This window comes from Anas acuta, chromosome 6, assembly GCF_963932015.1.
Source record: "Anas acuta chromosome 6, bAnaAcu1.1, whole genome shotgun sequence".
Classification (NCBI taxonomy): Eukaryota; Metazoa; Chordata; class Aves; order Anseriformes; family Anatidae; genus Anas; species Anas acuta.
Genome location: NC_088984.1, coordinates 32,668,357 through 32,679,346, shown reverse-complemented (window position 1 = coordinate 32,679,346; position 10,990 = coordinate 32,668,357). Strand labels below are relative to the sequence as shown.

The following is a 10,990-nucleotide window of genomic DNA, read 5'->3' as shown; positions in this document are numbered from 1 at the left end:
GGAGGCCGGGCCGGGGAACGCCGCCCCACAGCGCCCAGCCCCAGTCCCAGCCCTATAGCGATGTGTGGGGCTTGGGTTGCGGGCTGAGTCCCCGTGTGGGGCCGGATCGCAGGGTTTTAGGGGTCCTCTGAGGCTTTGGGAGCCATTTTGGCTGGCTCTGAGGGACGTAGGACGGGGGAGTTTGTGGGTGCCTTGCTGCTGGCTCTGGGGGGGTTTAAGGATCCTCTGGGACTCCCTGCAAATGTTCCTGTGGGGTTTGGGAACTCTGTGAGGTTTAGGGGATGCCTTTTGGCTGGACCTGTGTGATTTCAGGGCCCTGTCTACCTGGTTGCTTGGAGTTTGTAGGTGCTGTGTGATTTAGGGCACCGTTTGGCTGGCCCTGTGGTGTTTAGGGGGCCCTGTGAGGCTTAGGCTGTGTGGTAGCTGCATGAGGTTAAGGGTCCTGGTGGGGTTTAGGGGTCCCGTGTATTGGGCCCTGTGGGGTTTGCAATTCCTGTGGGGCTTGAGGCTCCTTTCAGCTAATGCCAAGGGATTCTGGGGGCCCTGTGAGGGTTTGGGAGCCATTTTGTCTCTCTGAGGGACGGGGGGAATTCATGGGCACTTTGCAGCTGTCCCTGTGGTACTTAGGGGCTCTGTGGGACTGAGGGGTTCCCTGCAGCAGTTCCTGTGGGGTTTGAGGTATATTTTGGTTGTTTCAGTGGAGTTTGGGGACCCTGGGGGGTTTGGGCAATACTTTTTTGCTGGACCTGTGTGATTTGGGGGCAATGTCTATTTAGCTGTGTAGGGCTTGCAGCTGCTGTGAGCTTTGGGGCACCTTTTGGCTGGCCCCAAGGGGTTTAGGGGGTTCCATTGGGTTTAGGGATCCCCTTTTGTCTGAACCTGTATATTTTATGGGTATTACGTTGCAGATCCTGTGGCATTTAGGGGACCTTGTGAGGCTTATAGCTGCATGAGGTTAAGAGGCCTGGTGGGGTTTAGGGGCCCCATGTGGCAGGCCCTGGGGGGCTTGGGAGCTCTTTGTGGCTGTCCCTGTGGGGCTTGGGGTTCTTGTGGGGTTTAGGGAATCCCTTGTGGCTGGCTCTGTGGTATATGGGGCCTGTTGTTACTGACGCTGGTATTTAGGGGACTCTTGGGGGCCTTAGAGGCCCTGTGTGGCTGGCCCTGTGGATTTTGCAGGCCTTGTGGGGTTTGGCATTTTGGCTTGTGGGGTTTGGCCTTTTGGCTGACTCTGAGTGGTTTAGGGGCCCTACAGGGCTTAGAGCCCCCGTGTGTCTGCCCCTGTAGGGTTTGGGGCTCCTTTTGGCTGGCTCTGAGGAGTTTGGGGGCCCAGAGAGTCAGGCCTTGTGGCGTTTAGGAGTCCCTGTAGTGTTTAGGCTGCATAGTCAGCTGCATGAGGGAGTCCTGTGGGGTTTGCATGCCCTATTGGGTTTTAAGGGCCCAGTGGCGTTTAGGATTCCCTTATGGCTGTCCCTGTGGGATTTACAGGCCTTGTGGAATTTAGAGGCCCCTTGTGGCTGGCCCTGAAAGATTTATAGGCCCGCTGTGACTCTGTCTTTGAAGCTTGAGCCCTGTGGGGTTTCAGGGGCCCCAATGGGGTTTTGGGCCCCCCATAGTTAACACAATGGAGCTGGAGGCCCTGTGGATGTGGTGCCTGCCTGGTGCAAGTGGTGGCAGAGAGTCTGTCCCAGGAGCACACGTTGGGCCCTGCTTCCCTGTAGCAGCAGCACTTTACCTGGCTGTGAGGCCTGACACAGCACAGATCTGCACTTGCTGCTCATCTCCAGTGCTGCTGCTTGTTGCCTGTGCCAGCTGAGCTGCTTCCTCTCTGTGACAGAAGGGTAGGTGACCATGACTTCCAGCCCTGACCAGTGCCACCCGGCCCGCTTTTTATCCCAAATGCCCCATAGCAGCAATGTCCTGGTGTTTGGGGTCTCCCTGCAGCCCTCCTTTGATGTGTGTCCCTGTGTACCAGCTGTGTAAAGCAGAAGTGTGTGGGACGGTGTTCATTAGCCTGAATTGGGCTAAGTTGCCCTTACATGCTGTGTTTCTGATTCTGTCTGGGGTCATGCTATGCCCCATTCCCTTTTTAACCCTGCAGGCCTTTGGCACAGTGTGGGAGCCCTGCTTAGGATCTGGTTTGCTGAAGTGCACAACTTGTTGGGGGCTTCTAGCGAGGTCTAAGTGCAGTGGCATGCTCCGGTGTGGGAGCTGAACCCATCTGGGTGGGTTGGGGGAAAACATCTGCTTTAAGAATTTTTCTTTTGGTGGTGGTCAGGAACACCCATGGGAATTCATTAGGTGGTTGCATTCATGTTTGGGGCAACTGCTTTATGTTAGGGATTCTGGTTTTCTGACCATACGCCTGCTTATTATAATTTGTAAAATCAGAGCTCAAAGAAAAAAAATAAATTGCAGGGAATACTGAGAAACAAGCACAAAATAATGTGGGGCCAAGCTCATAGCCTGTGTTAGTCTTCCATCTGCAGGTCAAAATTATATTTCCTACCTTCCTTCCCCCAGGCACATTTCCATATAAACTTCTAGTGTAAAGTATGCTACTTCATCTTTAGAATCTTTGTCTTGTCTTTGATTCCTTCCGTATTTTCTTTTCTCTTCAGATCACTTCAAGAAAAAGATGCTTCTCCCCTACTATACTGCCTGTTCTCCTCACCACCACCCCCAAAGAATTGTGTTTCAGTGTTATTTTCTAAACGTCTGTGGTCACTTTAGGCTTTGATGGAGTTCTTGCCCAGGATATATCCAGAGCATCTCACTGTTGCTGTCACCTGGAGCCCAGGTAAGTGACTCTTAGGAACTTGTCTGTGCAGAACAGGACAGGAAAGAAGCAAATGAGCCGGTAAGGGAATCTGTTCCCATGTTCTCACTGCAATTTCAGTCATTTTGGGGTGTTTAGGTGTGGAGGGGGGTGGACTTTCTTGTTGCGTCTGTAAAAGATTATGCTGGGATTCATCGGGAAAAAGTGATGAGAGGAAATATGTTCAGAACACATCTAGAAACTACTTTTGTGTGGAAGCAGCTGTCAGAGTAGACAGAGGAAATGGAAAGAAAGCGGGCTTCAGTTGGTCTTCCTTGCAGTCCCATCCCAAAGTTGTTCTTAGAAAAAATCTCTCTTCCTGAAGTGACTTGCAATCAATGGCTGAAAAGATGTCCCAGAATCTTTCTACAAGTGAGAAAAGAACAGTGTGTAATATTTCCTTGTCCACTGCAACAGCTAAAATACAAATCTTTACCACATTTTAGCAGCATAAGGGTCCTGGCTGTTGGTTGTCTCTACTAGCCTGGTAGCGTGCCTGTGGGTCCTGTAGTTACGTGACTAAAATTCATATTTCATGGTTCTCCCTGAAGAAAGCATCAGGGTGCCTGAGTGTTTTCCTTCCTTATCCCGCAATGATGCAAATTCCAAGCCTTTGCTGTTGCACCAGCTGCCTGCGGACTGCCTGGCGCCCTGCCTGAGGACTTGCTGGCCCACCTCCTGCCAGAGTGGAAGAGGCTCCTCCTGGGGGCTCTGCTGGTAGGGTTTGTAACCTCCCCTACAGCTGATCTCCGGTCAGCAGGTGCCAGCTTGGGCAGAGTAGGTGCAGAGTCGCACGTGGCCTTTCCAAAATGGTGTTTTGGCATCTACCCCTCCTGTCAGGGTCAGGCTGACCTCAGACAGCGGCCTCCCTGCTGTGGACCAGATGGGCTTGGCGTGGTAACCCCATAACAATAATGCAAGGCTTGCTTGTTCTGGTTTTGCTACTGTGTGCTGGATGTGAGGGAGTGCTGTGAGCAAGGATAGCTTGTCCTTCGGGGCCTCCTGAGACAGAAAAGGGGATTTGGGAAGCTGCATGTGGAAGTGCCTCACAGAGCATGGTCTGTGTGTGTGTGGGGGGGGGGTATCGCAGAAAACTGCCGAGATGAAGCACTTGGGTGGTGGGAGAACATTCACCTGCTGAAAATCGCCCTGGGGATGTCTTGGGGCTTTAGGAGAACTACTGCACTACAAAATTTTGTAGTTAAGGGATGGGATCAAGGTTGTATTCATCCCTCCATCTATGTTTATTTTTTTTTTTCATTTTTGTATTGGTTCCTTTGTGCTCAAGCTTCAGACAGTACGTGGTAACATCACAAAGCTTCCCATCTGCATTGATCAGCCTCTCTTACACATTATTTATTAAGCATCATGGATAAAGTTACTACATAATTGGGCTTGGAGTCCAAAGTGTACAAAGACGTATGAAAGATCAAAACCAGGGATGTCCTTTTCTTCCTTAAAAATTACAATAAAGAATATTGGACATTGTTTTCTGTGTATAAATACCGTGTATAAAACAGTGACAATTCTAGAAAAATTCAATTCTTTAATACTAGAGTTCTGGCTCACTGTATTTGATCTCAGTAAAAACCTCAAAATTATATTAAGAGACTGAAAATTGTAATGCCATTCTGAAGCTGAAAAGAGTTGCTTTTGGAAGGTAAAGCAAGTATTGTATCTTGGCTTTGTGATGACAAAATTTTTCACTTTAGAAGGACATCCAGAAGGGGGAAAACTATATTTTATTCTGTTGGTTCATTCTTTCCAAGTATACTGTAAGCATGAGTGCAGATAGCATTGATTATTTTGTTTTAGCAGCTTCTGGGAAGAGATCAAAGCTTGAGTATTGGTCAGAGAAGCTGAGTGAAGCTAGTCAATTATATTGATAGTATATCTGGGGCAAATCTCGCCATATCCTGCCCCCATTTATTGGGGTCAGATGGTAAGCTGAGAATTTGGTTTTAAAAAAAACAATCCTGTCTCTGTGCACACACAGCGGTGGGCTTTGAGCAGTGATTATCATCCAGAAAAGAGACCTCAGAGATGTAGTAGGTGGTTCTGCTGCTCAGCAGAAAGTCAGTTCTTATTAGGAAGGGAAAAGAGAACAAATCTGAGAGCGGTGTTATGTGTGTCAGTGGCTCACCTGCTTCTGAAATCCCGCATTTACTTCTCATCTCAAAATGCATGGCAGAACTAGAAGAGAGGTGCAAATTACAGAACTGAGCAGGCCAAAAATAAGCTGTGTGGAATGGCTTTATGTACACAGAGTAAGTACCTGTGCTTAGGGCTGTTCAGACTGGAAGAGACACCTAAAGAGGGGTCTAGGAGATGTCTGTGGGCTTTGAACAGCGTTGCAGACCTAATGGGGAAAGGTGGCAGGCTGGCTTTCAAAGCTGACAGACGTCAGCTGAAATGATGGGGCAGCCTTCCAAGGTGAAGATTATTCACGTTGTTAAGCCGTGGCAGGCTGTTCAGTAAAAAGATGCCTCTGTGCCCGTGCACAGGAGGTCCCGAGCCACGGAGTTAGGGGGTATTGCTGTGTGCCTTCACTGTCCTGTTCCCTGAGCATCTGGCGTGGAAGCTGCTATGGGAGAGTTTCGGTGTGCCTGATGCTGTGTGCTTTTATTTTGCTTTACATGTTAGAGCAGGTAATAGCCTGAGGGCACTGTAACGTCTCCGTGCCAGCAGCAGCCGCCTCTCACTCCAACTACCAACACATCCCTCATCGCAGTGTGGGCAGGTGCTACCTGTGGTGCCGTGGCTGTGCCCTGCTCTTCCGGGGCTCAGCCACTAGGTGCCCCTGTCCCACAAGCAGGAAACCGGAGGAGACTTTGCAGCGGGAAAGCAGCTGCTTCGTGTGGCTGTTTTCGCAGTAAGCAACGACTGGAGATGAGTGGTTCTGTGCATCGAGCCACGGCTCTTCGGAGATGGCAGGTTGTGATCCTCTGGGACATTTTGTCATTTGTCATTTCCACCTCTCTGAGGCATCAGCCCGCAGCACACCCTTTGGCTGCGGTTGGAATCCGTCCTTTCTTGGTTAAGGAGAGAGTTTGGAGAGCAGACCTGGGTGAGAAGAGATCAGGAAGGGCTACGTGTGGGCAGAAGCAAGGAGAAGCAGGCAGAAAGCTGCCAAGAGCTGGATCGAGCTCTCTGGTTTGGTGGTGAGGTCAATGCCAAATACATCTGGAAGGCAGTGAGTCTTGCTGTGGCTTTAATCGACTCTGCTCCCCGGACAGAACTGACACCACATCAGATTTATTTTGCTTTGCTGTAATGACTCACACGGTTCTGCATCAGGCACTTGCATCTTCAATGATGTCTTTAAAGTTCAGTGTCAGGATTGGATGCGATCACTGATGAAAACATGATACGGATATGGCTCAGTGCTTAGCCTGACTCTGTATTTGACGTCTGTCTGTACCCGTGCTCACCTTTGCACGTCTGGAGGGTGAGCAGTGCACGAGCATGACTGTTGTCTTGTTTGCTTAGCTGTATGGACAGTTTAGGGTGGCAGTGACCAGGGTCTTCATGACATTGAGCAATAAAATTAAGCTTGGCAGGTGACCTGAGGTCTCCGAGTAGCGCTAAAAGCCCCTGGTGTTTCATTTGGTGCACTACGAAGGTACCTGATACCTTATACCTTGTAAAATAATGCATTGCTCGCAGTGTGCAAATAATTTTGGGGTCATGTTTTTAATGAACCTTCAATATGGAGTGCCTGCCCCCCGGGACACCCTGGCAATGTTGCAGGGCCCTCTCTGATGCAGCAATTCTTCGGCACCCGTGCCAGTATCTTGATGTTCATTCTCCACAGCCACCACTAGGGCAATAGGTTTGCCTGGACGTGTCCTGATCAGTAAAATTGTGCTCTGCTGGGGTTGTCTCCAGGGAAGGAGCTGCCCCTGACCAAAACACTGCTGAAATGCCAGCATGGACACTTGACTGTGACGTGACCTTGGAGAACGTGGCCGTACCTTAGCTGTGCTGTAACCCTGTGTGCTTTTTCTCATGACAAGCAAGCTGCTGGGCTGAGGCTTTCAGGGGGCTGGTCCTGGCTGGCACGTGGCCATCCCAGCTGCCTGCAGCTCAGCCCTGAGCCGTGCTGCCTGTGCCAGGGTGCAGCACCAGCGGGACATCTGCTGATGGGTCACTGCCTGGAACACAGGGACAGGGCTTGCTCTGTGCTGGAGAGCTGCTTGCTGCTTGTCTTTTATGTATTTTGCTATGTTTTTGTATTCTGACAGGCTTTTTAAAGCTAAGCTTTTAAGGATTGAAAATATTTGGCAGCTTATAACATTGCTTGAAGCAAAGGGGCAGTTTCCTTGCAAAGTTTCCATCCTCATGGCTTTCAACCTGACACAAGTAATGTTTCATCTCAGTTCACTTTCTTGTCGCCTCTTCTTACAATGGAGATGAATCGAAATGAACTGCTTGTGGTGTGGGTGGACATGTAGTAATGAACATATTTCTCCTTTAGGATTTCTGCATCCCTCCCAAGGTGTTTTCAAATCAGCAAGCTAACAAGAAACCTGGTGCATATGGAGGTACTCTTCCCAAAGAAGGCCCCTGGATTCAGGGGGCAGCAGAGCTCAGATTTTGGACACTTAAAATGTGAGCCCATCTGCAGGTTATTGTTTGTTCACTTGACTAGGTTGGTTGATATCGTTTCCTTTTGGAATGAGGAAGGTACAGTGACGTGGTCCTTTGCTGGCAGGCGTGGAGCAATCTGATGGAATCATCCCGTGTGTGTTATTTTAGGCACATATAGGGTGGGAAAAGGGAGTGTGCAACACCACAGCAATTCCAGTGTGGTGAGTCTGAAAGCTGATGATTGTCACAACATCAGCTTGTGAAGAAGTCAGAATTTCTGAGAAATCAGAATTTCTCAGTCCTTAGTTTTCTTGGGTGATTTTTAGTTATTATTTATTTGCCCGTTGGAGAAGCCTAAAATAAAAGTTGCATTGTGACATTTCTGGGGGGATGCAAGCGAGGAAAGCAGGAAATTCATCTCACTTCCCCTCCTGGCCATTTGTGAAATGGGGGAGAATATCTGTTAGCTGACTGGCAGGATGGATGAAGATGTTGTTAGGGACCTTTACTGGGGATCTCTGTGGCTAATGTTAGTAAAATGGATGCGACCCCTACTGAAGGAATGTAGTTTGAGATTTAGCACGTCTTCAGCTGCATCTTATGTATCCCATTTCCCTAGAAAAGGCAGAACTAGCTGCAGAAGGCAGTCTGAATGGGCTGAAGTAGAGGTATATTCACAGCTGATGCTGGGCTGGATGCTCAAGCACAGCTCTCCTTGTTTCTTCTGAAATCCTTGGGATTTTTTTTTCCCTCTGGGCTGCTGCTTCAGTAGCAAGAGCCCTCCCCGCTTCTCCCACCCAGTTACTGAATCTTCTTGTGCCCACAAAATCTCCATGTGTCTGTTGTAGGAAATGCATGGAGGGATGACTGTGGTAAACACAAAACTAGAAGCGTTTGGGGCGTACCAGCACTGCTGTTCTACTTGCTGAATCGCGCAGGTAAATGTGTTAGGGGCAGAGCTCTGATGAAAAGTGTGTTTTGCCAGGACAAGGTGTTGTGGCAAGGGTCAGGAGAGGAGCAGGGCTGGGGCAAAGCCAGGAACTGGGATGAGCAGAGTTGCTAAGCTTCATGCAGATCAGCAGAGGAAAAAGTTTGGGTCTTTTCCAAGGTCATTCTGAGCCTGGCTTGAGACCAATTTCTTCTGTTTTTGATGCTGGAAATCAGACCCATGCTGCCCAAAACAAGCTTCCAGATTCTTCAAAGCATGCTCCTGGGGGTGCCACAGCTGCCGGGGGGTTGTGAGGGGTGGAGGAGAAGGAGAGAGAGGATTGGGTTGACTGGAAAAGTTAAATGTGATTGCAGGAGTGTGTCACTGGCTGACTCCCTGACTGGAACAGGAAAGAGCTAACACTCGTGTAAAGCACTCCTGCAGCTGGTGTTCCTGATGACATTGTTACCCACACTGCCTAGTGCCTGATGCAGTCCTTCCCCTGTGTCCTTTCTAAATATTGTGTGCTTAGTTCAGATGCTGATTTCTGTTCCCCGGACTTGCTGCTCGCAGGCAATTTGCTATTCAAGTGCTCCCACTTCTGAGGGATCCACATTTTTCAGCCTTCATTTCCTTCCTTTATTTCCTAGAAATCACAAACTGAGGCTCTTCCTAACCATGTAGCCTGTGGAAGCCAGCTCCTGATCTTTGCTGAGGTCTCACAAGCACACACTGTCGTTGAGACCTCTGGGGTTGGACTAACGAGATGAAAACTTTCCGAGTATATTTAGCTCTTGTGGATTTTGTCACCTTACTGCATTGGATGTGGTAGCTGACGATTGCTTTGGCTATGATGGGTTGTAGCATGATGGAATCCATAGGAAGTGGAAATAAATTAATGAAATCGATTTTATTTATGGCAGTAGATAAACACGAAAATCTGAGTATTTAGATAACTTAAATCAATACAGGAAAGTGAATGTGCTACTTCGGTTCTGCTTTCCTTTACAATTCGATTGCTTATTTGCTAATATCTGCTAGTGGTTTAATTGCACCAGTTTGCAAAGTTAACTAGCTGAACACTTGACTCCTGTGTTTAGAGCTCTCAACTGAAGTAGGCATGGACCAGCAGTTTCAGTCAGTGTAAATTTGATGTATTCACACCACAGCTCTGACTCTCACGAGGTGGAACGAATCCCAGACTTTTTTAGCTTTTGTTTTTTTCCTGCTAGTACCATACCGTGTTGATACTGTCAGGAGTGGCTGTGTCAGGAGTTCAGGTGGCTGTTGGGGGAGCATTAACAGGTGGGCCTCTTCGATGTCTCCAGCTCTGTGGAAGGAGTTGCTGTGCTCTTGTGCGGGGAGCTCTGTGTGCTCGGAGGGAGAAAAGGCACTGTGCTGCTTCAGCCTTATGAGTTGGGACTGGCGTTCCCTAGTTGTGCTCTGTGATCATCTGCTTTGTCTGTCCTGAAGGTGAACGAGACGACATGGTTGAGGATTTCAGATCCTGCCTGCCTCAAATGAACAAAGAGCTAGGACCCTGCTGCCTTTGGGTATAAAATGGGTTTCTTCCCATGGGGTGGTTAATTTAAATCCTGCTGAACATTTCTTAGTGCCAGAGTGAAAGGAGTGACAAGGACACCCCAGTGTCTCTTGTCCCCATGGATGATGATGCCATTACACAATTAATTCCCTTACCCTTCAAGTTTCTTCACTATTATAAAGATATTAGCTGAATAGACAGAATTGGGGTTCTTGGGTTAAAGTCCTGAAAGCTTACTTGAGAGCATCAGTTATTTTTTCAAACTTCTTTGCTCTTCTGCTCTTAAAAAACATTTTCCAGTTTGTCAAAATCGTGTTCCTTCTTTCCTTCTCTGCTCAATGGCATTATAGATCCGTATCGCCTAAGTTTGCTGTCCTGTTTAAAGAGAGCCAACCTCGAGCAAATGTATCTGCTTAGTGCTTATTTATCTGTAAGTTGAAGCAAATGCTTCAATGCATAGCCCTGTGTGCAGCATTTGAAGCTTTTTAGCTTTTTTTTCCTCTCCCAGGGTAACCATAGGAAGGGGGAGGGAGTAGAAACAAGAAGAATTAAAAAAAAAAAAATCAGTCAAAAAAACCCAACAATTTTGCAAATCCTTCCAGTCTGGAGCACCAGGCATGAAGCAACAAGGCAAATGCTGATTGATCAGGGATGCTATATATATGGTGAGAGGCCAAGGCCACGTTAAATAACACCTATGAAATGTTAACTTGTGCTCCTACCAAACCCAGGAACATCCATCACTGCCTGGATGCTAAAGGGGGTAAAAGAGAGGAAAAAAAAAAAAACCAAAGATATGAAACTAGGCTGGAGAGATGATGTGTATTTCCTTTTCAAAGAGTAACTATTTCTAAAAGGGAAGATTAAATGACTCTTAAGCCGTTCAACTTTGGGAAGAAACATTTTGTGGAAAGCTTTCTGTATCTTATTGCATGACATTTGTTGCAGTAAAAGAAATATTAAAACTATTAATAGCAGAGTATTTCCTGCTTAGAATGAGTTAGGTTAAATAAGCAATATAGCAATATAACTGTCCTAGCAGTAGCAGTACCCATGAATTGGATTTCAGAGCTGGTCACAAAGCCCTGTTGTTCCAGGAAACGTGTCCGTCTGT

The 10,990-nt window shown here is 47.9% G+C and overlaps 1 protein-coding gene across 3 annotated transcripts in view; it reads left to right on the top strand.

Moving 5' to 3' along the window:
• The window catches only part of CPS1 (carbamoyl-phosphate synthase 1), a 177,464-nt gene that overhangs the window by 65,024 nt on the left and 101,450 nt on the right, over positions 1 to 10,990 (top strand). For 2 of the 3 annotated variants that reach the window (XM_068686431.1, XM_068686432.1), the window contains one exon: positions 2,619 to 2,797. The gene's annotated coding sequence lies outside the window, so the exon portion shown is untranslated. Of the gene's footprint in view, positions 1,839 to 2,618; positions 2,798 to 10,990 lie in introns of all 3 variants that reach the window. The other variant, XM_068686433.1, reaches the window with a different exon arrangement.